Genomic DNA, 25,652 nt, shown 5'->3' with positions numbered 1-25,652 from the left:
CTCAGCCCAGCTAGAAGAGCCTCTCCTTGGTCCTGGAATCACACTTCCAGCTCTGTGGGGGCCCCAGTTCCCCTCAACCCTCCCCCACCCCAGGGCCTTCACCAAAACCAAAGCCCAGTGTCCTGCAAGCAGACAATTCCTGGCAGCTCCTCAGGGCTTCCCCTGCTCCCCCTTCAGCACCCACCCCACAACCTTCGCTGCCTCCCCCTCCCGTCCCACATCTCCCCACCCCACCCCCACCGACACAGAACCCCACGCAGGGGCTCTAAACATTAGGTCCCAGGCTCCTGCAAGAACTACTGATAGTTGGGTTCTTTTCCTAAAAAATGCATATAAATCCCTCCCCACCCCATCCCTTTGGCTAGAGCCATTTCTGGGGCTCACACCCACCCCCAGGGATGGAGCCCTGAGAGGTCCACCGGCCTGAGCCCTGCCTCCAGCTTTGTTCCCGAGGCAGGAGCCCACTTTCCTGCCCACTGACCACTGACCCGGGCAGGAAGATCTGGACGCTCCCGGAAGGCAGGAGGCGCAGCTTTCCTTTCCTATAAGCAGGAGGGGCCCTGAGGCAGCTGGAATCCCAGCAGCTAGGCCTCCCCCCGCCCCCCTGCCCCCTTTCGTGCTCACGGCCACCTGTCCGCAAACCTGACCCCACTCTGGCTCCACGAGGGCCTTGCAGAGGAAATGGCACAGCCCCAAAGACCCTCACCTGTTGGTGGGAAACTGGCCGGTGGCTCCCGCTTCTGACACTGGGTGGTGAGCGGCTCTGGGTCCCCTGGCATCTGTCCCTGCAGGACAGGTGTACCTGTCACATCAGATGCGTGTCTGAGAAGCTGTGTTCCCGGGAAGGCTATCTCGGCCCGGCCCCCTCCCCCCTCCGCCGTTGTGGCCACGGGCAGAAAGGGGAGGGGCGAGCGGCCCCAGCTGAGGGCAGGTAAGCTGGGCGGTGGCTCTCTGTCTGGCTGCCCATTAGAATCATCTGGGAGCTTTTCAAACGACCCAAGGCAGGTCCCACCCCAAGACCAGGGACTCGGAACCTGAAGGTGGGGGCTAGGCTCAGACCTTCTGTCAAAGCTCCCAGGTGATGTCAGGTCCAGACAGGGATGAGGAAGATGGGGCCGGAGGGGGCCAGGTGGAGGGCAGGGCAGCCTCCGGGACAGACAAGCTGGAGGGAACTCAGCAGTCCCTCCTCACCGCCACCTGCAACTCACAGTCCACAGGCCACTCCCTTCAAGACGCCTTCCCTGACCTCAGTGCATGTGGGCAGGAGCCTGGGTCCTGCGCCCCCCCACACCCCAGCCCTGCCTGGCTCCCCACCCTGCTCACTGTCCTCTGGTGGGGAGATCCGCTCCCTGCGGCCGGCCCACGTGAGGCTTTATCAGGCTGCCGACCCCAGGCCTGGCTCTGCCTCGGCCACACTTTGTGCCTCGCCCCCCCCCAACAGCTCAGGGGCCCTGGAAGGAGGAAAGGTCCACTTCTCCTCCGTGTGCCCAGAGAAGGAAGAGGCCACAAGGAAAGCAAAGCCACCCCACATAGCCCACTCTCTCGGGATGACCCTTCTCAGCACCTTCCAGACCCCCTATTCGGGTGCGATTTTACTCCTGAAACCACCCCGCAGAGACGTCGCCCACCGCAAGCCAGGGGCTACAGATTGAGGACCCCACAGTCTGTTACGAACACTAACTAGGACTCCCTCCAAAATGGCTCCACTCAGCCATGGACATCTAGGGACAGACACATACAACACGTTCTCCCCAGAGGCTAACAGGATGTCTCCCCAGATGTACTGCCTGTAGCCTTGAGAGAGGCCAGAGCGATTTCCAGCGGGCTCTGGGTCGGCGGAGGTTGGGGGTGGGGGGTAGGGTTAGGAGGGTCCAGGTCACCAAACTCTCCCCGCCCAAATCTTCAGCAGTGACATCATCTCCAAGATGAGATGTTTATTTTTTACAAAATAGTATGTTCCTGCTTACCTAAAAACCTAAGTTCCCCAACTGGGTCCTTCACACACCAATGGTGCCCAAATCACACTTCACGAACGCGTGGAAAGCACCAAGAATTTCAGAGAAGGGTCTCAAAAGAAAAAGGGACAGGGAAATCAAGGTGACAGATGAAGGTCTAGGAAGAAAAGCTCCAGTCTGATCAGAACGGGTTCTGTGTTTTACGGAGGACTATGATCCAGGCCTCAAGAGATGTGGGTCCCCCTTCTGGGCGCAGCCACAGGGACCCAACCCAGATCAGGGTCTTGGGGACCCCTGGCTCAACATCCAGCCCCCGTCCCCCACCAGGCAGCCAGCAGCTGGTTCCCTTCAAGGATGGTGAACAACACACACGACATATCAAGGGTCAGACTTTATCTTTTAAATGCACAGTGTGCCTGGGCCAAAAACAAAACAAAAAGGCTTTCCAAGATGCTTTCCAAATTCCAAAAACACACTGGGCTGGAAAAACGGAGCCCAGTTTCCTCTTATTTTTAATCTAACATTGGCGAGGTTTATAATAAAAGAGAATTACCTATTTATTTGCTTACCTTACTTGGAAAGACAATAAATTGGAAAGGCTTCATAAATCTCGCAGGGAAGTCCTTTAAACAAGGACTGTCAGCAGAAACCCGTAAATAACCTTCTGCCCGTCTCTGCAATCACCTCCACCACACACTCTTTTTCCTTCCTGCTTTTGTACTAATCTTCTAGCAAACAAATCCAATCAAGCACCAAAAAAACCATTTTTATTCTTATCGAGGTGACACTCCAAAAAACACCCGGGTGTCACTGGCGGCTGACGAAGGCGGCCCTGTGAAAATCCACGGTGGAGACGGCCCCCGGGGATGGGCCGAGGGATACCTCTGCACCCCCGAACGCAGACACACTCTCCCCTACCCCCGATTTCCCAGATCCTGGTAAATCAGCGTGCATCGAAAGCACACCCCTGGCCAGGCGGCAGACAGACACCTAATGACACAAGGTCCTGCTCAGACTGATGGCAGGTTGCCAGGGGTTGGCCCACCTGCGGGCTGGCTGGTGACAACAGTGTGTCTGTTCCCCGCCCTAGAACCCCGGCGTCAATGGAGCTGCCCGGATCCGGGCGGCCACTGGTCCGGTCAAGTGCGCCTGTCCCTGTCCCGCCGGGAGCGGAAGGCTTGCACTCCGAGCAGACCAGGCTCATCCAGGAGGCCCTGTCCCTCGGCCCTGTCCCTCCCACGGTAGCCTGACTCGCAAGGCAACTGGTGGATGGGGCTGATTAAAACGACCTTCGGCAGCTCAGAGAGCAGAAGATGGACAGTCTCACACTGAGGTTTCAAGGACTGTGCTAAAAATAAGTTTTAAATAAGAGGCAGAAGGAGGTTCATGGATAATCAAATGAGCAAGACTTGAAAGAGCTGCTGTAATCAATTTACATATTAGGAAAGGAAAATTACCATAACCGGAGGGAAAATTTCTCCAAGCCAAAAGGCTTAAAAAAAAAAAAAAAGAGAGAGAGAGACCAGCAAACCACTCCCCAGATGTAAACGGTAAGGAAACTGCCCTCAGAGAGCACGGCCCTGACGCGCCCGTCTGCTCCCAGAGCCTCGAAGCTTCACAGCTCCCGGGTGTGAGCTGCACGTACAACTCGGGGAACCCAAACGCACCGGCGTGCCCGTGCACAGGCTCGCTCGGATGGTCAGCTCTGCGGAGGTGCACTTTTGCGTCCGGCCCCCCTGTGGTTCCCGCGCATCAGCCGTCCCTGAACACCCTTGTCCCAGCGAGCCACCGAGTTGCCCTGAGCCAAACACACAGAGAACAGTCAGCCCGTGAGCGGCATTTCGCTGCCCTTACTACGGACGCACCAAGTACCTTTATTTTTATATCCTCCTCCTCGGTACACTCCCGGTACTCCAGAAAACCCAGCTGTCCCATTACTTATCTACCCGAGGAATGTATTCTCAGTATTCCCGAACACACGCCAAGGCCTTTCTTAACGGGCTCCCTTTGAAACAGTCATTTGACAACGTGCACACCTCGGGATGTTCCCGTCCTCCAGCTGGGCCGGGGCGTACAGGGCAGCTCTGGGCTCACCCCGCCGGCCAAGCACAGCGGCTGCCCGTTCCCTTCCCTCCCAGGCCGCTGGAATGGCAGGATCCACCCAAGGGAGTGGCTTCTCACCTAGAATTTACCCTGTGGACACAGCCGTGGAGCCCACGGCAGGGGAGAGGGACGGCCTGGAACCGCCGTCCTACTGTGCGCTCACAGCTGTACGCCACCGCCACGGGCCAAGACCCACTGAGAGCTCGGACTGCCATGGATGGTGCCGTCTGGCTTACTGACACCCTTCAGAACATCAAACACTTTTCTCTGTTACCTGCAGACATTCAACTTTTCCCATAAAACTCCAGCCTCTGAGCAGGTGAAGTCTTCCCACCCCTCCCCAAGGGTGGGGCAGGGAACCGCAGCTACAAGGCTGTCACAGCAGGGTGTGCCCAGGAGACTGTACTGTAACCACGCCCTGCAGGCTCTCCAGCCTGGGACAGCACTGTCCTCTGAAGCCCCCAGGACAGGGGATGCCAACCTTCCTGCCACTAACCCCAGGCTCCAGTGTCCTTGTACTGAGAAGCTCCCCAAGTCCAATATGCATGTGTCTGCATCTCCAACTACTCACTGGATGGCAGCCCACAGACAACCACCCCCCAGAGGCCAAGGATGCTTAGATGTGAATTTCAGGCTAGGACCAAGGTCAGTTTGAGTCAGAGCTCGCAGGCATCAAAGGGCTTCCTAAAACACACATACACACACTCACAGACACACACACGATGCACCGTGAGCTCCTCCAGCAGGAGAAATGCTCTCACCCACCCTAAGTGCTGGGGCCCTAGTGGGGAAGCAAAAACCAAGACTGAAGACATTTCCAGCAGCAACCGGAAAATCAATAAATGTAGCAATCCTCAGCTAGCAATTTAAAAAAATTCCCAGACTCATTTCATAAAATTCCTCCCAACTGAACGGAAATAGGAGAATATTAAATACCATGGAGAGAGCCAGTGGATTTGGCCCCCCACGTGGTGTGACGGGGGCATGCTCTCCTGCATGTCCCCACTGCCTCTTTAAATACCCCTCCTCAGAGACCCTGACCCTACCTGGAGCAGAGGTACTGGGGTTGGGAGGCTGAGCGGGCAGCCCACCGCTGGATCTGGCAGCCGCTGACCTTCCCACAGGGAAGTCCTCCAGCCCCTCCAGACTCTCCCCCAAACCACTGCAAGAAGGCAAAAGGGGACGCGCGTGTCTCCCACTGCCCCATGCCCCCAGGAGTCACAGAACACGAATGGCCACAGCACCCAGTAAGTACGCTGCCTGCCTGCTCCAAAGCCACTTCCCCCAAGGAAGAGGAAGGAGAAAGCTGCCAGCAGTGACGTGGTGGTCGCTCCTGATCCCTCTGGCCCTGGAGCCAGCAGCTGGCAGCCGGGGTGGACAGAGGAGCACCCGTCTCTGGGCACCTTCCAAGAGGGGCTGGCAGGACATTGTGTGGAGGAGGGTGAGCAGCTGTCCCGGGGACAATGGCCTGAGAAGCACCCTGGCCTATATGTATGGGTCTGGAACTCACCCCTCTGGGGAGAGAAAAGAAGACCTTTGGGGTTTCTTGGGGCAGAGAAGATTCCAACTGCAGGGACTGACCCTGGGTCCACCTTATCCAGCCTGGGCCAAATGCCTGAGTCTCGAACATCCTTGGGATGGCACTGGTGCCTGCTCCTCAGGGAGGTCTATCCGCTGTGACTGGAGAGCCCCTTGAGCCAAGTAAGACCCCTGGGCATCAAAGATGTGCCTCACGGGCCACATCTAGCTACCTCGCCCAACTTTCGAGACTTGGCCTTTCTACTGACAAAAAGGGGCAATTTCCTCCGTGGCCGGCAGGGGCAGGCCGGCAGGGGGGAGCCGTGAACACAGGACAACTTTCCTCGGTGCTGGAACTGGTTCTGCAGCCACGTGCTGTACCCATCTTTGGCCAAACTTGCAGAACAGCAAGTGGGAGGGGTGAAACTGACCACAGGAAAATCACACCTGTGTGAAAGGTTCTCAAAGTGCACCCCCACGAAAGACCAAAACAAGTAATAAAATAGACATCCTCCCCTGGGCAGTCAACTGCAGTCCCAGAACGGTGACCCCAACCTCCAGCTCCCTGGGGAAATCACCTCCGCCCCAATCCCCACCCCCAGAAGGGTCTCCACACGGGCAGGAAGGACTCCGCTGCACACACGCTGGCCGTGTCCCCAAGAAACTCAGCGGTGCTTTGGAACAATCTTATCAGGGAAGACACTTCACTGCCGCCAAGGGGGAAAGGAGAACCGAGACCCCCCCTCAAGCACTGTGCCTCGACTGACCTTATCCCCAAAGTCTCCTCCATCCTCAGAGGAGGTCCCTTGAATCTAAGTGCAAAGGCATCCGGTCCAGTCAGGAATGGACAGGCTCTCCCAGCCCCTCCCTGCTCCCTTCAGGAAGATCCCCAGTGGGGTTGGGTCTACCCTTGCTCAGGACTGCCACTGTCATCCTAAGGAAGTGTGGGACACGCATGCAAGAGCCAGTCAGTAGCCCTCGAGAGCCCCTGGAGGTCCCCCTAACCAGAGGAGTCCCCATAGGGAGAGACCCCAAGGTGTGCCCCAATCCAAAGAACTCAGGGACTCCCACTGAGGGAGAAACAGAGGGGCAGTGCTGGAGTTCACCCAAGGTCACACAGCAAGCAAGCTGAGGGCAGAGCCAGGACAAGACTTGAGCCTTCACTTGCTGGCCCCTTTTTCAGAGGATCACCACCACGCCTGTCCCTGAAGATGACCAACAGGGGCGGGGGGAGGCACAGAGGATAAAGTGACCGTGACAAAACAGCCTTCAGCCCTATCTTGGCACCCGGACTTCTCTGCAGAGGAACGTAACAGGGTCATGTCCGGGAGCCCAGAATGCACAGACAGTCAAGCTCTGGTGTGAAATGAGCTGGCTGAAGAGGACAACCGAGCCACCCTGCAGCCCAAGGGCTTGAGCAGAAGCCCCCACGCACGACCCACCAGGCACGCAGCCCAAGCACCACCACCCGCCAGGCCAGTCAGTCTGAGCGCCAAAGACTCTTCCGACAGCTCCTCCAATCCCCACGTTGCCCACCGAGGCCACAGCGGGTCCAGTGCCCCAGGCCCCACAGCCATCACTAAAATGCCATGTCTTGGAGCCCTGGGTGGCTCGGTCGGTGAAGCATCTGCCTTCGGCTCAGGTCATGATCTCAGGGTGAGTATCAAGCCCCAGATCGGGGTTTCTGCTCAGCGGGGAGTCTGTTTCTCTCTCTCTCTCTCTCTCTCTCTCTCTCTCTCTCTCTCGCGTATGTATGCAAATAAGTACAGAAAATCTTAAAAAAAAAAAAAAAAACCCATGTCTGGCTGTGGTGATCTGAACTCAGGGCCACCCCACAACCCTCTGGCCCCCTCTTTGCCTCTTCAGACACAGGGTCCTTCCCACCCCCACACCTCATTCTCTGCACTCCAACATTAACTACTACTAAACCAGTAATAATAATAACATCAGTAATAATTAGTAGGAGTAACAGTAATGCCCACACTGGAGATCTTCCTCAAGGTGTAGGTCAAGGGCTTGCCACGCATTCATTCACTTCTCCCGCCCAGATTCCCTTAGCTCCTATCACCCCACCGTGAAGACCCTCGGGCACAAGGAAGTGGGGTCACTTCCGAAGAACTTCACCAGGGGGCAGGTGTCCCGGACCCAAGGGCCCGCCTGAGGTTATGTTCTTAACCTCTGTACAGCACATCCACTGTCACAGGGGAGAGAACACTGCGAGTGTCAATCCCTCCAGCAGGTCCGCATCACTTACTGCCCACCCACGCCGTGGAGAAGCCCCCTGTGCCCATTCCAGTTCTTGAAAGGTCACCACTATGTTGCTGAAGTTCAGGATAAACGCCCCTTGCTCTCGCCTGGAAGCTGGCGCACAGCAGGAGCTCGATTTGCTGAAGAAGCAGATTTTTGTTCAACAGGTCATTTTCAGAAAAAGCAAATGCATCTCAGTGTCACTGCATCAATTTCCACAAATCAATCCACACTGAGTTACTTTATCATAGAATGTAAAAATTTTAAACCTTATGCATAAAATATGATGCATCTGTTTTTATTTGATCTACAAAATTATAAAGCTTTCCTAAATCTCTTAAAGGTGGTTTTTCCAGTAATGCATAACTGCTTAATTGGGAAGTGTACAAAACATAATTACACCGCCTAACACTACAATATTGCTTATGGGAATATCTTCGTTCATGCGTTCTTCTTTATTTTGTATTTAATCTCTATTAAGATCTCTATATGAAAACAGATAGGTACCCTAGTCTTCATAAACATCATAAATCATAAAGTCATTTCATTCCTAACCCAAGTCCAAAAGCAGCCCCCAAAGAAACTGCTAGCATCCGAAGACGTCAACTTCTCATACTCAAGAAGAGTCATAACCCCAGACATCTGTCCCTGTGCCACTTGGCCAGGTCATGGTTAAGGTTAATGGCTGGAATTTCTCTCACAGTATATGTCTTCGTCTGTAAGTCAAAAGGTATCCCAATCTTCCTCCAGAAAGCAGCTACCCAAACCAGAAAGGGCAAAAAAACCTCAAGACCACAGTTAACAACCTCAGATCAAGGAGTAAGAGGCCCCTTAAATCACTCACCTGAGGACACCATGCATATCCCTCCCCCAAGCTCACCTTGACCCTACCACCTGGAACTCAGGCCAAAGACTCCAGATTCTTCCAAACCAGATGGACTTCCCCACACCCCACCCCTGCCTTCCAATCTGTACACACACCCTCATCCTCAGAATTGGGCTATCTGAGGGGCACCTGGGGGCGTTGCTCTGTCAGCTTCTGCCTTCAGCTCAGGTCATAACCTTAGGGTCCCCAGATCGAGCCCCAGTTTGGGCTCCCAAATCAGTGGGGAGTCTGCTTGTCCCTCTCCCTCTCCCCCCCCCACTCACGCGCAGGTGTGAGTGCAGACACGCGTGCACACACTCTCTCAAATAAATAAATCCTTAAAAAAAATTGGCTTATCTGAATACAAAGCTGCTCTTCAGACAGCTTGGTATGGGCAGAGAAGAGGCAGGTCAGAACCAGCTCCATCATTTTCGAACTGGAAGCCCATCCACGTGGCTGGTGAGACCCCCTCCACCGACTCCCTAAGTGGGGGGCGATAACCCCACCCCCTCACTGCCTCAGGTCAGGGTTGTTACTAGAAAACAAAACAAAGTACACTTTGTGTCTCACAAAGTGTTTCTAAACACAGAATAAAGGTAAGCTGTGATCTCTGCGGAAACACAAGCTATCAGCCTCAGCGAAGCCTACTAATTAATAAATCTACTGATTAAGATACAAAGGTCTGCCACAAAATGTGTTTACGTACACTTCAAAAACAGAAGGTGTTGTCCCCAAATCCGTGTTTGGAAACACAGGGAAGGAACGCCGCCGGCTTACAAGAGTTTCCTACCAGAGGTTCATGGCTCACTTGCGAAACGAAGCGGACAGGCCTGACGTTGACCTTGTCGGTGCTGGCTTGCTACACCCACCCTTGCCATGTGTGTGCAGATTTCCAAAGTGTGCCTCCCTCAAGTGACTCACCTTGTACTAAAATCTAATTTGTAAAACCAACTTCCCCCCTTGCCAGCATGCTGTGACGCTCAGCCCAGGCCCCCTCGGTGAACACCGCTGTCTGGTCAGCAGAAAGTTCCGTGGCAAGAGCATCTGAGTACAGATCCAGCTCCACTGTGAACGGACACACGCAGAATTTCCCTCCCATCCCCAGGAAAGCCTGGTGCTGTTCTACGGGGTGGAGAATCCCTCCTAAACTAAAAAAAAAAAAAAAAAAAAAAAAAAAATCAGACTAGTTCAGGCAGAAATCCATATTCCCGTTTCCAAATCTATTCATTCAGATTTTGAGGAGGAGGGGGTTATTCAAGACATGGAAAATCTTTCAATCATTTGTCGTGCCAAATGTTCAATAACTAGACTCGAGAGTATGGATGTGTGCTGGGGAGCGGTTTGTTGCTCGAGAAGGACAGTCGCGCATGCAGCTGGCAGGTTCTGGGCCGGCTGCACCAGGAGCCACGGGGAGGAGTTTGCTAAAAATAGAGCTGTTCTGGCCCCACCTGGAGCTCCTCCCACAGCAGGTGGGGTGCAGCTCCAGGAGACTGACTCCACTCCTGGCCAGCGGAGGCTCCGGACAAGCCCTGCTCCCAAGGCCACCCTCTCAAACCACCTGGTGAGGCCCTCCCTGGGGACAGCAAGAATCACCCATGCGGAAAACCACCAAGCCCACAGCCAGCTTCTTACGCTTGATACACGCACTGAACCCGTGGGCTCCACTCGTGGGCCAGGCCAGAGCAGGGCCTGGGGCAGGAGCGGGCAGAGGGGTGCTGGCACTCTCGCTGACCCAGCAGGGCACAAAGGACCCTTTGGATCGGGGACTCTAACTCCAATGTGGTATTTTAGAGGGATGTAGCAAGCCATGTAGCAGGTAGCTTGGAAAAGGCCGAGACAGAAGGGGACTTAGTCCCTGGTATCTGACCACCCAGTGCAGCCCCAGGTACCACCCATGGTTCCCACTCCTCTTAGACCACCAGCCCCATCACCGAGAATGACGATGAGGAAAGACAGCCAGCTAACACCGGAGCCCTTCCCACATGTATCAGCCTTTAGTCACTGTACACCTCTCCCTGGGATTTTCAAGTGGGGAAATATGACATTTTGGCCCCTGACCCCAGAGATGCCCTCACATTCCAGTGCCAGCTGCCTCCCAAGGGCATTTTCAAGGATCATCTTGCTTTCCAAGGGAGATTTTTTTTCAAGGCATGAACTGAGCCCAAAGAAATTGCTGGTCCATGAAATGAGCAGCTCACCCTGAAGGCAACAAACTGTCCCTTCCATGGACCCCAGTAGGACATCTTCTAGAACACAGCTCCCCTCCAGCCCACCCCCCCCTCCCCGGCACCCCTGCCTCGTCATTTCATACTCACAGGACCCTACTACTCGAACCTGTAGCCCAACAGGAAATGCAGGGCGAGAGCTCTGCCCAGGGTGGTCATGTACACACCCACACAGTGCCTGGCCCCAGTGGGCACCCTGTCAGTCCCCCTGAGTGGAGGACTGTCCTGGGAGGAGATGAGCAAGTTCCCTCCTATCTCCAGGGCCGGGGACGGGAACACATGCAGCAAACTGGCCACCCAGCTGGGCCCAGGCCAATCACCAGAGCTGCTGCTGGCCAAGGGGCCACCACGTGCCGGGAGGGCAACCCCCACAAGCCATTCTCCGGGACAGGCCCCAGCCCTCCGACTGCCTGCTCGGGGCCTGGAGATGGGACAGGAGCATGTGAAGGCAAAAGCTGGCAGGAAAGGGGGCTGCCATAGTGCCTTCGGCGTAAGTTCCCCTAGGGATGTGGCCAGCCAGGGTCCCTGCACTGCGTTTGATCAACTGTAGAGAAGGGGCGGGGAGCATGGGGCTGGCTCTCCAGGGGACCCCACCTGTCCAGGGCAGCGGCAGCTGGAGCCCCGACGTGGGCCGTCCTGAGGCAGAGGCAGGCAGCACCCAACACTCCTCTTTCTTCCTTCTCTCCAAAGTAAGGGAAAATAGGTCTTAAAGAGAAAGTAAATAGTTTACTGGGCATTTCTCAGTAAATGAGGTCTCAGAGTGACCTAATACGGAGTAACATTCCAGTCTAAAAACAATATGAATTTCGGATTATCACTAGGCCCCAGAAATCGAGAAGATGGGCTGCTCCCTAGCCTAACCAGCCACCACCTCTATATCCCTGGTTTTTTTTTTTTTTAATTAATTAATTTATTTATTTGACAGAGAGAGATCACAAGTAGGCAGAGAGGCAGGCAGAGAGAGAGAAGGAAGCAGGCTCCCCACTGAGCAGAGAGCCTGATGTGGGACTCCATCCCAGGACCCTGAGATCATGACCTGAGATGAAGGCAGCGGCTTAACCCACTGAGGAGGACCTGGCCCACCATCTGTGCATAGCAAGCCCCATCTCAAAGCCCAGGGAGCCTTCTGTCCTGTCCCCAACACTCAAGGGGAACCCCTCTTTTCACTGCCAAGGTCAGGATTCTCTGATCTCCACTGTGGTGGTGTGAGGGACACGGAAACCTGTTCCAACGGGCACACGGCACCTCGGGCAGAAGAGGCTGATCTATTTGCCTGCATTTTGCATTTTTAAAAAAATTTAACAAATACCTATGATGTGTCAGGCCTGTTCCAAGTAGTTGAAAATTCTGACCCTCATTTTAGATTCAGATGAAGTCCTCTCCGAGGCCGCCCTGAATCCCCAATGCAGGCAAGCAGCTTTCCCTGCCTCCTCTGCCACATACACTTTCTCAAACCGTCTGTCCCATCTGATGCCTCTTCCCCAGCTGGTCAGTCCATATTTATCTTGTTGCCTCTGCTAGGGTATTGAGGACAGGGGCGACTCTCCTTGGGCCCAGGCATCAGTCTGGGAAGAGTGACATTCACAACCTTTCTGTGCGACCTCTCCTCTCCCTCACCCAAGTGCACAGGCAGATCACCCCAGTTTCCCAGGTGGGCTGCTCGGATGATGGCCCAGGGCAAAGCTTCTGGATCTGCCCTGTCAAGTGATCACCCGCTTGCGAAACTCCCCACTCCAGGCGAGGCCAAAAAGTGGATCTTGCAAGACACCCCCCCAACAAGAGAACACAGACGGGCCCCAGACGGGCCTCCCACCGTCCCTCTGCCTCGGCACCCTCTGGGTGCCCTCGGCCCGCCACAGCTGCTCCAGATGATGAAAGGAATCACAACACAACAAAACAAAACCCAACTTTTTAATCTCTCTGGTGGAGAAACATTTTAAAGAACTAGAGTTATACTTGCAAAGTGCGTTTCAAGTGGTTTCGCTGAGCTGGGGAGGGGCACAGCTTCGAAGCTCTCGGGCCCGTGTGAAACACACAGTAAGAACAACCCGACCAGCGGCCCCTACAAGCCTCTTCCCTTTCGCGCCCCTGGGACACAGGGGACTCCACTAAGGCAAGGTCACAATCATCACAAAGAAAACTCCGGTCACGCGGAGCTGCTTCCTTTGCCCACATCTCGGAGCACATCTGGCCAGTTCAGGAAGGAAAAAAAATTACCCACGGTTCCAAGTCCTCCTTAAATACTCAGGAAGACATCATTACAGATAGAATTCCAACTTTAATTCTGAAATCTCCTGGCTTTTGTCAGTTGAAGCCGCAGTCTTAATCCCAGGCTTAGTTGAGAAATGAGAAGAAAGGATGTGTGTTTAAAAAAAAAAGAAGAAAGAAAGAAAAATCCTCCACCCTGACTGAAAAGCAACCCACACCTTGGAAGAGCAGCAGAAGAAACAGAACCTGCACAGGGGCTGAGGCAGAGAAAAATCAGGGCTTGGGAAACCTGGTGTACTCAGTGTGGCACTAACACAGACATGTGGGACACTAATCAGATGGCCCGTGTCCTGCTGGAGGGGCCAGGATGCCAAGCTCAGGGGCCTTTCTACAGAGCCAGGGAACCCCAAAACATGGAACAGGACAGGGACACACATTTTCTACACCACAGATCCAAAGGCGGGTTCTGTGGGCACCCACGACCCCCGGCTCCCATGGAGAGCCTGCATGGTGAGGCCAACCAGGGACATCGGGGGATCGTCTAGGTGGAGACGCCTCGGGACGGAGCCCCGGTTCCCTCTCCAGGCGGTGTGGCCCAAAGAAGCTTCCCCCTTCTCCTGTCCGCCCCCCGCCCCGAGCCCCTCTCCTGTGGGGACGGAAGCAGCATGGAGACCTGTCTGAAACCTGCATGGGGGTCTTAAAACGGAAAGAATACAATCATTACCTAAGCTAGAGCCAAGCCAGCCCACCGGGGCTGATGGGACCAGCTGGCCAAAAGACACCCCCCCTTCAGGGCCTTTCCCCTCAGCCCTCCAGAGCAGGAAGAACCCAAAGACTGAGTGAGATGGGGTGTCTGCGGAGCCCCCCCTCCCCCACCCCCCAACCATGGCAGGGGAGGGGGTTATGCTTGGACACCAGCAAAGCCGGCAGGCACTTCCCAAGCACACACGTGTTCACAAAAGGGAGAGCAGCAAGGCAGGGCGGGAAGGTAATCTTGTCAGTGAAGGAAAGCCTGTTTTTCAGGAAAATCTCCACCTTGTGGGGACCTTACCCTAAAGGAAGCCAAGGTCAGGGAGAGCTCTCACGTCACCTTCTCCAGCTGCAGCTGCCATTCAGGTGAGTTCATCACCCAAGCAGGCTCCTCTCCAGATTTCAGGACACACCCAACTTCGTGCCCTTCCCTTTCAGTTCTCTGATAGACTCTTTGAAAAGAAGGCTGCTGCTTTTGTTCCGAGTATGATTTCGAATTCCTTTCTAAGGCCAACACAAACGCAGGGCAGCCACCCAAAGGAGGTTTACCCAGCGGAATCAAATTTCTGGCCGGTTTTTACAGGAATGGTGCAAACAGACTCTTCCAATTAGATGAAATCCTCCCCACCTTCCCTGTCCCCTCTCCCAGATCTCCCCATGTAGAACACAGGAAGCAACTCCTGTTGGAAGAAGCGCAGCATGAATCCTGTTGGAAAGTGAGCGGCAGCCAGAGGGAGGGGAGGGAGCACCCCACCCAGCACCTCCAGCCTCCCCCCAAGAAAGGGGCACACACCAGCAAGCAGGGGGGCTAGCTTTGAAGAACTCTGAGATCACTAACCTAGACCACAAACTTCGAAATCTGAGTCTGATAAAATGGTACTCTGACCACCAAATACAATTTTACCACCAAAAACCCTAAGCACTGTAAAAGCTATCCACATAATCTGTGTGTGTGTGTGTGTGTGTGTGTGTGTGTGTGTGTGTGTGTGTGTGTGTGGGAGGTAGTTGCATCAGACACCCAGGTGGAAAGCAAGGGAGAAATGAGATCAAGAGCACGGAAGGGGTCTAATTTGGCCATCCCCAATTGTACCCAAGTTGCAATTAAAAGCACAAAGTCTCAATCAATTACAGAGAAACCAGCTCGAGATGGACTGGGAACCAACTAAACTTCTGGCTCCCTTGGTTACTCTAACCTTTCTGACCCTTGGTTTCTTCACTGGTGAAACACCATCACTTCTACCTCGGAGAGGATCTGAGGGTAAATGAAGGAACATGGCTGGAACAACAGCACCAGGCCAGGCTACTGAGCTCCTTCGGCATGTCTGTGCTCTGCCTGGACAGTGAGTCTGGGATCCAGGGGGGCAGAACTATCCCCGTGCATCCAAGAGGGCCCCTGCCTGCTAAGCCTGCCCGAGGCTTCTCTCAGGAGCCATGCTGTTCATTAACCCAAAAACTGTAAGGAATTTAAAACAGGCCTTGTCCAGGAAACTATCTAGAAATTCCTCCCTGGCGTTAGATTGTGAGATGCTAACAAAAGATCACTAATCGAAGACGGAAATTAAAACAAGCCAACTTCTCAGGGCCCCATGTGATCTGGAAACCAACCCGGCCCGAGAAAGACTTGTTTCTGAGAAGCCCATCTGAATCCTGGGGAGAACATGCCAGATTTGGGGTAAGCCTGCAATTCTCACTTCTGTTCTGCTCTCAGGGTCACGGGACAGGTTCCCAACGCAGGAGTTCCTCCTCTGCCAAGGAATCTTGCTGGAACCCCACTGCCAACAGCCTGGTTTGAATCCCAGCTCAGCCCGTTGGGGCAGGGGGTGACAGGCAAGTCACCCCAGTGCCTCCTGCGCCTGACATCACCCCCCCCTTACTGTGAAGATCAAATACAACATACACCAAACGTTCATGTGATAAAGATACTAAGTAAATGCTCAATAAACAGTAGTTAGACGTTACCCTCACAAAACTAACAGTAGTACTTAAAAGGCCTGGGTGGAATTGAGTTTCAAATGAAGTGGGCCAGGATAGGAAGAATCAAACACACAGAAATTCTTCCAGCAGGGAGAAGAGGGGTGCAAAGCGGAGAAGCCCAAGACCATCCTGGCTTTAGCCACAGGCCATCAGGAGCCACAGGCCCATCAGGACCCGCAGCGTGACCAGCGGAGTGAGGCCTGGGTAGCCGCCGCAGCTTCCGCAGCAACTAGGACGGCGCCATCGCTAGCACCGGTGAAACACCCCAGCTGGAAGGTGGCAGGAGGAGCGGCGGCAGCGACACCGCCCAGGGGACGGGATGCCAAGCCGCCCAAGTTGTGCGTTTCTGCCGACCGAATCAGCCGAACTCCCTGTCCCCTTGGTGGCTGGGGATGGAGGGGTCCAGACAAGAACAAGGCGACCCCCAAGCTGGGGTCTCAGGAGCCTACGGCCGCTGCAGGGTGGGGTGACTGGGGCACTGTCCAGACCTGGTTCAGCTCCGGGCCTCGGGGGCGGGTTCGGGACCCACCTGAGTCCTGAGTCGTCTGGCGGTCCCTTCCCTGTCCCGCCGCGGGACCGGGAGGGCCGCGAAGGTCTCCGCAGGTGTGGGCTTCGTCCAGCCGGAACCCCGCCGCCCGGGGTCGGACCCCGCACAAATGCCTGCGCAGGAAGGAGGAAGTGGGCCCGGGGGGGTGGGGGGGGGGCAGGGGCCATTTCTATCACCTCTAGATGACTTCCCCCCGGCGAGAAACGGCTGCTATTTACAAGTGAAAGGGACACCGCCGGGGGAGGGGCGCTTCCGGCGGTGTCAGGTGGGGGGGGGCACAGGTACGCGAGCCCTGGAGGGGGAGGGGCGGGGCCGCCAGGTAACCCGGTCCGAGGTTCCCGGGCCCGGAGGGGAGGGCGGGAGCCGGCGGGTTCGCGGGCCCCAGAGGTCAGAGGGTCCCGCACCCCGGGCGCCGCAGACGCCTGTCCCCTCAGCACCCCCAGCAAGGCCGCGCACCCCGGCAGTCCCGGCGCGCGGGGAAGCGCGGCCAGACCCCGCCCCCTCCAGGTAGGGCCCGGCCAGGTGCGGCGGCCAGGCTTCTCCCAGGCCCAACTTCGCCCTCCCCGCATCCGAAGGTCAAGCAGGAGACCGGAAGTCGCCCCGTGGTCCCTCAGGGCGGACCGTGGGGCTTCCCGGGGCCCCCGCACCCCAGCGCGCTACGGAAACCAGAGGCGGACACCAGCCTCTCCAGGAGTTGGGGGAGGTGATTTCACTCTTTCTGCGTCGGGCAAAATAGCAATTGCTGTTTACCTAGCCCGCAGGAGCTTCGCGAAGATTAATGGCTGCGAAATGGTTTTAAGATCAAAAACATTCTAAGATTTTACTTGTAGGCACTTATATGTGCATACTGGTATCTGTACAGGAAAATATACTCTATTCACTGCCCTCCTAGAGTGACTTCTAGCTCATAACCAGAAATCGCTGAGAAAAAGGATAAGGTACATCTCTTGAGTGCTCCGGTAGAAATACCATTCCCACTTGGTATCCACGCTGGGCCTCCTGCTCCATCGAGTCCCTGAAGGGCGGAGGGAGCAATCGGCCAGCGCCACAGACCACAGTTCCAACTCTGGGGAAGGGACAGAAAAAAACTTTGAAAATATGTCACCCCCATTGGGAAGATGTAGCGTTTCTCCCCAACCCCACACAGTTCACTGGGCAAGTGTCCCCAAGTGAGGGCTACCCTGGTGGTCTCTGGTGTGTGGAAAGCTTTGTCTGACCTATCCACACCTCACACAGCAGTCAGCCAAGCTCAGCCCATGCTAGGAGCCCCTGCAACCATCTGGCTTGGCAGCTTGTCCAGCAAAGCTTCCCTGGTGTCACCACAGCTCCGTCCCTCCCAGCAAAGCAAGCCCATGTGACCAAGTGAGGCCGTTCCCCTCCAGGGGGAACATTCCCAGTCCCCTCAACCATTCCAGGACAGGGTGTCAAGCGCTCTAGAGGGCTCTCTCTAGCCTAGCTCTCTAGGCTGGCTCACGTCTGGCTCAACCTGGGAGCTGCAATCCACGGCTGGCTCTGCACCACCCAGAAGAGCCTGGGGACACCGCCTCCACCCCTTCCCCAGGCCCACTGGGCCTGAACACGCAGAAGATACAGTGTGACTTTGTGCTTCCAGGCCTACTGCACTAGAGACATCCATCAGGGAAATAATCAAGTCCCAGACAGAGCTCATTCAACAGGAAAGCTGCACAAACTTTTTCCCTGCCTCACACCCCCTACAGCCAAAGAATTTCACCTGCAGTTCCTCTGTCCCCGCCCACACACCTGGGGCGGGTACACTACTAGCACTTTCCCATTGATTGGGCCCTTTCCACCTTGCTACTGGCTCTCTGCGAGGCCTCAACATTAGGAAGGCTTTTTACTGGGGGGGGGGGGGGTGTGCCATTAGGCCAGAAGAGTTGACCTCTGTGGTCTTGGTCTACTGTTCCTTCCCAAAAAACTTCCTGGGACTCCTTGACTCCATAATGAAGTTTTTGTCTGTCCTGGACTTGGACAGATTGCTGGAGGCCAGATTTCAGGCCTGGCTGGAGCACAGCAGTGAGTTTACAACCCCTTGGCTAGTCCCAACGCTGCAGAGAGACCCGCTGGCCACCTAAGTTACACGTCTTTTAAAAAGGCCCTTCCCGTGCCTGCCACTACGTAGGCTGGAATGAGACAGAAATATGGCCACTATTTCCAATCAATCTTCAAGCCAGGAACACTGTCTTTCAAGTCGTAATTAAGGGCTTATTTTAATGCAAAAAGCACATTTCTGCTGATCAATAGGTTGCTTCTGAAGGCGGTTAAAGCAACAACACAAAGGAAGGTGCATTTTTTTCTTTTTTTTTTTTTTGCATTTTACAAGTGGGAAAGACTTTAAGAGCCAAATGAATGAAAAGCATTGCCCTCCCTCAGCTTCACAACCACAACACCCCCCTCCCCTGACTTTTTTTGGACTCCCAGAAAACAACCACCAAAGACCAGCCCACCAAGTTCAGACAACAAAAGCTCTTGGGGATTAACATCCTTCTAAATACCACTGGGGAAAATGAAGTCTCTGTCATTATCTAGGATAGAATCACAATTCCCCATAAAATCAAAAGCATCACTTGCCCCACAAATAAGAACCCAACCATTTTATCTGCATTTTTGTGAACAGTAAGCCAACTTTTGGCCACCATCTGTTAAATTTAGTTATGGAAACAGTTAAAGCAGATCATCCCTAAAACACTGACTCAAGGAGGGATCGTCTTGATAGAGATGGGAAAGGTCACCTGGCCCCCAAGTTCTCAACCAAGTGCACCTCGATAAAATCAGAACAAGCATCAGCCCCCAATGGTAGTCGATGTCTATGCTGATTCCACTTAGGGCAGAGGGACAAAAGAGAAAGGCCACAATAATAACTGCCACTTGAACTGCGGAGCTGGAACAGAGCTCTGGAACCCCAGCTCCCACGTGGAAGCAGGAGGGCTCCGTGCATGGGGGGGGAAAAGTGCATATAGGAGTGTTTTCAGGAATGACAGCAGCTGTCCAACCAAACAGGAAAACCCAACAGATACTCACTTTAGCTCTACTTTCCCCAACACTACAGATTAAAAACTACTTCAACATGAGGAATAATAAAAATAAACATGACAGTTTCCTGTGACTTAAAATGCCTCAATTTCTGGTAAAGGTTGAATAGGATTTCTTTAAAATTGCGTTTTGAGGGGGGCGGGGAGGCAGGAGGAGTCTGCCTTTTACACTTCTTTTTGAAGAACCCTTCTCTCTGCCTTGAGAATCTTTACTCCAAAAAGCAGATTACTGAGAAGAGCACACAACGGTCCCCAGCAGTCCAAAAAAGACCACCTTCTAAGAAAACTATGGAAAGGAGTAGACCAGTGGCCCACATTGCCATGCCAGGCAAAAGGCAGATGAGTATGCCAGTCTGCCTCTGGTTCCCATCTCGTCCGCAGCTCCCGAAGTTTCTGTGTTCTGGAGCAGTTGGAAGAATGAAGGCCAAACTGCCCCTTGGCTCCCATTGTCAACATTCCACACAAACAATGGCCTGGCTCTCTCCCTACTGTACATTCTGTATTCATTTGTGAATCTCCCACCCCCCCCTTTTTTTTGCACAATGTGCAAAGTCCTTCTTTTCACCGGAGAAGTCCTGAATGCCCAAGTGCAGCCATAAATCTAGGCTTTAAAACATCGATAATGAGAACTAAACACACACGGTAGAATCTGCCCCAACAATAATTTGTGAGTGTCACGCAAGTCACACCGATGGCTTCTGGATGCCATCCATTAAATCATGATCAAAAGAAACACGGAACACCTTGAAAATGGTTCTGAAGTTTTTAGCAATGAGTAAGTATAATTTTCTAAATCCAGAGATGGGGCTTAAAATAAAATAAAATAAAACAAACAAAAAAACCCTTTCTATAGGTCTTTGATACATATTCTGTCAAACATAGACTTGAAGAAAAAATGAACTTCTCGAGCTCATCCGTGGGGAGAAGACTTGAGTTTTCCCTCCTTTCCCAGTGTGCTGTAACCTTAACGGCTGCACGGACATGCTCGCCAGCTGTAAGAGAAAATGGATATCTATCCAGGCAGTGTAGCCTCAGAATGTGCCCATTCCAGCATTTTCATATGCCTCCTAGAAGTTGTTCAGTAGTCCACGCGAGCACTCCTAAGCTAGCGATGCACAGACGATCATGGAGAAAAGGCACCCCGATATTTCACTATACCGAGACGGTTCTGCTAAGCACAAGTACTTCTCTTCAAAGCGTCAGGCAAAATGCACTCCCATTTTTTAATTACTGCAGCACTGTGTTCCGGCCTCTGTGATGGAATTACCAGTCAGCCACTGGAAAGATTACCTGAGTTGTGCCCTGCCCAACAGATAAAATTCCCTCCCCTGATCATGCACTTTATGAATCTAAGTCTATCAGGGACACAGGACACTTAACCTGCTGCTTGTCACTGATAGAAAGATTATTCACAGAGGGACCCAGGCTGCACTCACATACGACATGATGACAGCCCTTCTCTATTGAAATGACAGCGGTAAAAAAAAAAAAGAAAAGAAAAGAAAAGAAAATGACAACGGGAATGGCCATTCCACTTTAAATTTGTTCCATTTAGGGAAAGCGGTTAAATGCGGAGGGTGTAACTTTGCATTCAAAAGTGATTCACGAAGGAAAAGGACTTTTGGTAAATGGCACAGTGGAGCTGGATCTCAAAGAAGGGGTGTGCCCTTCTTTGCAGGCCCTCGTTGTTTTTAATCCTCGAATCTCAAGGATTTCAAGTGCTGCAAGCCATCCTGAGCTCCCTTTGCTTTAGTATTTCAAACAGTTGCCAACAATATCCTTTTCAAACCCTGGGCACTGCTTGTTCAGTTCTGATTTTATGCACTCATCATTTACTGACCCTGTGGCTAGCTAGCTACGCTGAACACTGCAAAAGCTGCCGGATCATCTGTAGTTTTGTTCGTTTGTTGTTAGGGCCGTGCTTCATCGACTCTCTGAATTCAAACACTTGCCAGACTCAGACAATTTCTTTGGCGGACGGGGGGTGGGGGGGGGTGGTTGTGTTAAAAGTCAAGAGTAAAGTTATCGATTATTCCCTGAAAGGATAACTGATTGGCTAGTTAATGATTATACAGATAGCAAGTTTTCCTGTTTCATCCTGTGTACACGACCTTATTAACAATGCCAAGGAAAGCAAACTCGACCCTGCAGGGACAGGAACAGGTGTGCCCTGGGTCTTAAAAGGCCAAAATATCTCACAAAGTATGTCACTGGTGTATTTTTTACAATGCTAGTAGTGTTTGTTTTTAAGTAGCGAAACTTTTTTTACTTTCCTAACCTTAAGAAGACACACTTTGCAAATATTTCTTCTTTGAGTTGATGACTAAGTCCCAGAGTAAGTCGCAACTTGTGCCTAGCAGAGAAATACATTTTAGGGACAAAGAAGTTTTTTGGAAAAAGAGCAGTTAAGAAAAGGTAATTCACGCTGCCCTTCCCCCAGGAGAACACCCTTTCAAGGGCCAGTTTCAAAAGATCCCAAGTGAAGTCGTAAATAACACAGGGCTTGGAACTCCAACTGCAGAGCAACACACCCTCCATCCACTCAGCCTTATTAAGGTACAATCAGAAATGAGGGAGACAACATGCCCACCCGCCCCAGCCTTACCTTCCCAAGCAGGAAAAAGGATTAAACCAAAAAATCCTATTCTCAGGTTCAAAACAAGCTCTAAAGCCAAGATTTTTTAAAATTCCCTCTCATAACTGCTTTCTACAGAGACAAACTGGGGTCCCCTACCCCTGGGGCACAGAAAAACCAATCAGCGCCATAAATTCCCTTAGCCTTCAACCCTCACTCCCTCGCACTGGGGGCACAGTAGGGGGAGGGGGTGACCTGACATCAACACTTAAACTAAACCCCTCAACGCTATACAGAAATATGCTGGCTTATTTCCTTTGTTTGGTCCTGTTATACTTGATCAAGTGTGAACGATTAAACCGGCTTCATTAAAGGCAAGTGCATTCACGGTTAACATACAACTTCAATGGCAACTGTAAGCATATTTTGCAAGAAGGAGGGCCTGCTTTTTTGCTTGAAACCTACCATCTCATTAACTTTTCTTTTGGGGGCAATAAAAAGGGCACCAGGTTTTTTGTGGGGGGTTTGTGTGTGTGTCTGTGTGTGTGTGTTTTTACAGGAGAGTGTCACAGCAGTTCAGAGATCTGATGGCAGACAAAAGGATTCTTAGTGTTTCAACTCTAGGATACAGTCCTGTTATGAAAGAAAGAAAGAAAGAAAGAAAGAAAGAAAGAAAGATTGATTGTTTCAATATTAAAGCTGCTCTGACTTAAAGTATTTAATTAGCATTTTGAATCTCACTTTATAATTGCTGTAAGAAGTACTCTTTGAAATCAAATGATTACAAAAACAAGATCCTTGAAAGCACCAGTACTTCAAAACGTAAAGGATTTATTTAAACATTTTTTCCAAACGCTGAAATTCTCCGAAGTACAAGAAAACTAGTTCCACTGTGAGAACCCTAGAGGCGGAACAGCAGTCTTAGGTACTGAACACGAGGTAATTTTAAAACTGTCTTTGAACCCAAGCACCTAGTAGAGACTCTTCTTTGAAAGAGTAGTCGGAGAGTTTAATACATTTCGCCAAAGTCGGGAGGCAGAATCACTTTGTAAACTAACCAAAATATACGTCCCCTCCAAATTATCCATGTCAGATAAAAATATACCAGTCTCTAGAATATCCAACAGAATTGCAAATAAGGCACTTAGCATTTTAAATTCCCAATGCATATTTATAGAATACAATTCTCTTGTCTACCCTTCAAGCCACTCACATCTGACTCTCTAAGAACTTAACCTGATCTCCAATCTTTAAAGAAAAAAAGGTGGAAAAAAACCCAGAAAGATCTGTTTACCCTGGATAGGGCAAGTGAGCCCGGCAGGACGACGTAGGCCACTGCCAGCAGCCTCCACCGCAAGAACGCAGAGCGAGCGGGATTCCTACGAAAAATTCCTCCTTCCCCCTATAAAATACTAAACAGGGGGACCCCTGGAGCCAACCGCTGTGGGGGGCCGCCTCCGGAAAAAGTACTCGGGGTCCGGAGGGGGGGCACCCCACACACCCGCGCGCACACGCACACTCAGGGTCCGCGACCATCCGCCGCGGCCGAGAGCGAGCCACGGGAGGGTGTGTGCGCGCGTGTGTGTCTCGCCGCGGCCGGCGGTGACCGCGCCGAGCTCCCGGGCCCGCGGCCTCCCAGCGCCAGGACGCTGCGTGGGCTGCGGGCGAAGCAGCTACGCCGCGGGGCCTCCCGCCGGAGAAAGGCCCCGGCGCGCCCCGGCTCCCGCGCGCCTCTGCCCAACTTGCCCCGGAGCGCTGGGCAGAGCGGGAGAGAGAGAAAGAAAGGCGCTTCCCCTCGGCCTCGCGGGTCAGTCCTGCGCCGCGGAGGAAGAGGAGAAAGAGGCGACCGCGGCGGCCCGGCTGTCGCTGCGCCGCGCGCCGGGTCCCCGCCGCCCCGGGCGCGCCCTCGCCAGCCCCTCCTGCGAAACTTTTTCTTTTCGGTTCGCCCCACCCGAAAAGTGCAGCCCGGGAGGGGGAGGCGGGCAGACCGGGTTCGCCGCGGTGGCGGCGGCGGCGGGCGAGGAGGAAGTGGTGCCCGCGGGAGCGCGGACGGGCAGAGGAAATGCCCGGCCCGCTCGGTCCCCGCCCGCGCCCGCCGCCCGGCCAGCCCCGGGCCCCCGCCCCGCTGCGACTTTGGCGGGCCGAGCCCGGCGCGGCAGTGGTGGCGGCGGCGGCAGATGTGGCCCGGCTGCCCGGAGGAGCCAACAATGCGGGGCCGGCAAAACAAAAGGGTTCCACTTCGCCTCCTTTCCCTTCTTTCACTTGCGCTCCCGGGGCGCCGCGCGGGATCCCCGACCAGCAGGGGCCGCTCCCCTGGGGGCCCTGAGCAGCGCGCGCCCCGGTTTCCCAGCGGACCCCCGCGCTCCCCCCGCCCCCGCCCCGTACGCCTAAGGCCCCGCGCGCTCGGACTCCCAGTCCCGGGGGATCCGGCCGTATTGTCCCCGCGGCGCGCCGCGCGCTCGGCCTGGGTCGCGGGCGGCCCCCGCGCGCGCACCCACCGGCCTCGGGGAGCAGGAGCCGGGGGCGCCTAGGAAACCGTCGCCGAGACGCCGCCGCCGCCGCTGCCCTCCGGACGCCGCCGCGCTCGGGATTTCTTTTTTCTTTTTTTTTTTTTTTTTTTTGCCAATCCTGATGGGAAGGAAGGTGACCGCCTACTTCGCATTCATCAACTCTCATCACAACAACAAAAATCCTGGCACAAACGGCAGCCGGCGGGCGCGATCGGCGGCGGGAGGCGGCAGGCAGGGACCTCCAGGCCGGCTCCCACCCCCGGGCGCCGAGCGGGGACACGGGGGCGCAGACCAAAGATGTCCTCGGATGCCGGCTCCGTGTCCTTCGCCCTCCTCCTCCCCCCCTTGCCGAGTGGCGCAGTGAGGCGCGGGCGCGGCGCCCCCAGCCCGCGGCCGCAGGTGAGGCGGGGGCGGCAGCGGCCCCAGCCCTTCCCCGGGGCCCCTCTTACCTCGTCCCGGGCCGCCGGCGTCCACGGCGAAGGGCGCCCACCCGGGAGGCGGTGGCGGCGGCGGCGGCTCCCGCCCCTCCCACCCCACCCGGCGGCGGTGGCGGTGGCGGCGGCTGTGCGGCCCCCCCTCAGCGCGGCATGGCTCCCGGCTCGGTCCCTCGCTCCTCGGGCCGCCGCCGGCTCCTCTGGGCCGCTCCCGGGCCACCTTAAAATGACACACGCACACAGGGACACACACACAAAAACTTAATCTCTCCAGCTCCCCGCCCCTCCCCCTCCCGCCCTCCCCTCCCCTCCCCTCCTCTCCCGGTCTCTCCCCTCCCCCCCTCCCCTCCCCACCCTACCCCTCCCCTTCCCTTCCTCCTCCTCCCCTCGCCGCCGAGCCTCTTCCTACTTCCCCACCCACCCCACCCCCTTCCTCCGCCCACCCGGCTCCCGATCCTCCCCACCCCGGTCCCAGCCCCGCGCCCGCTCGCCGGGAGGGGGCTGCGCTGGGGGTCTCCGGCCCGCACTCGCCCCGCGCCGCGCTCACCCGCAAGAGGATGCTAATTCCAACTTGGATCGGGGGAGGGAGCGTCCTGGATGCCTTGCGCCTCCCGGCTATTTGCTCTTCTTTATTTGTTTTCTCCTCCGGGGAAGGAGGCGGAAAACGGAGAGAAAGGGAAAGGGAAAGAAG

General features: G+C 54.5%; 1 protein-coding gene across 3 annotated transcripts in view; it reads right to left on the bottom strand.

Moving 5' to 3' along the window:
- The window catches only part of CTBP2 (C-terminal binding protein 2), a 154,217-nt gene extending 129,119 nt beyond the window's left edge, over positions 1–25,098 (bottom strand). Inside the window, exon 1 of one of the 3 annotated variants that reach the window (XM_045069021.1) lies at positions 24,977–25,098. The gene's annotated coding sequence lies outside the window, so the exon portion shown is untranslated. Of the gene's footprint in view, positions 1–24,515; positions 24,604–24,976 lie in introns of those variants that run through there. The other 2 variants (XM_045069023.1, XM_045069020.1) reach the window with 2 other exon arrangements.
- Between the last annotated feature and the right edge of the window lie 554 nt (positions 25,099–25,652).

Source organism: Mustela putorius, unplaced genomic scaffold (genome assembly GCF_011764305.1).
Source record: "Mustela putorius furo isolate JIRA1106 unplaced genomic scaffold, ASM1176430v1.1 tig00003909_pilon_pilon_pilon, whole genome shotgun sequence".
NCBI lineage: Eukaryota > Metazoa > Chordata > Mammalia > Carnivora > Mustelidae > Mustela > Mustela putorius.
Note: the sequence above shows the minus strand (reverse complement) of the source record. Positions and strands in the feature narration are given on the sequence as shown.